The following is a 1,146-nucleotide window of genomic DNA, read 5'->3' on the forward strand; positions in this document are numbered from 1 at the left end:
TTCTTGTTTATTTATTAATCAATTTATATATTATTTTCATATACATTTTACTAATTTTCTTTCATCTCTGACACTTCTATTATAGAGAAAGGGCGAATAACAATATTAAAATATTTCTTCTAATTAATTTCTTTCAATGTGCATGAATCTGTGCACCAGGCCACTAGTAATAATAATAAAAGGGGATTCTACCCACCATGAAATAAAGACTTACTATAAACTACTAGAGGCCCAGTGCTCAGAATTCGTGCACTGGTAGGGTCCCTAGTGGCTGCTGACTGCAAGCTGGGTACTCCCTCCCTTCCCCTGGCCACCTGCTGCTGCTGCTGTCGCCACTGGCCAGAACCTCCCTCCCTTCCCCCAGCTGCCTGCCACCACCACTGTTTAGGGCCCTCCCTCCTTTCCCCCTGCTGGCCTGACCCCTGGTCGAACTCCCGGAAGAACTCTGGTTGAGGGGATAATTTGCATACTACGCTTTTATTATATAGGATTATTTTGTTACGTATAGAATTGGTGCAAAAATAAACAAACAAATAAAATGTAACAGAAAACACAGAAACAGACTCACTTTACATATTTGAGCTTTGTATATGACATAGATTCCATTATAAATGAATTAAGAAAAGATGGGATGAACTACTCAATACATTTTGTTGAGCAACTAGATATAAATATGAAAAAAGATAAAATTAGATTCCTACTTTATCCTGATAAATTGAAGAATTAAATATGAAAAGCCAAACTTTAAAACTCTCAGAAGGAAAGAGGGGAAAAGTCCTCTGACATTGGAGTAGAGAAAATGTTTTAAGCAAACACACTGCAAAGCATAGACCATGAATGAAGAGATTAATGATTTTGGCTACATTATAATTATAAATTTCTATATGACAAATATGCAATAAACAAAATGAAGAGGTCAGGTACATACTGAGAAAAGATATTTGTAATACATATAAGTAAAAAAGAGGTTTTTAAAAGGACATATAAATTAGTTCTACATAGTAATATAGAGAAGGAAAACTACCCAAGAGAAAAGTGGTTAAAAGATATGTTCAGATACTTCATAAAAGAAACCTAGATGGTTAATATGTATAGAAAAAAATACTTAATCCTGCTAATGATCAGACAAATGCCAAGTTAGGATAA

Source organism: Myotis davidii, unplaced genomic scaffold, assembly GCF_000327345.1.
Source record: "Myotis davidii unplaced genomic scaffold, ASM32734v1 scaffold261, whole genome shotgun sequence".
Taxonomy (NCBI): Eukaryota; Metazoa; Chordata; class Mammalia; order Chiroptera; family Vespertilionidae; genus Myotis; species Myotis davidii.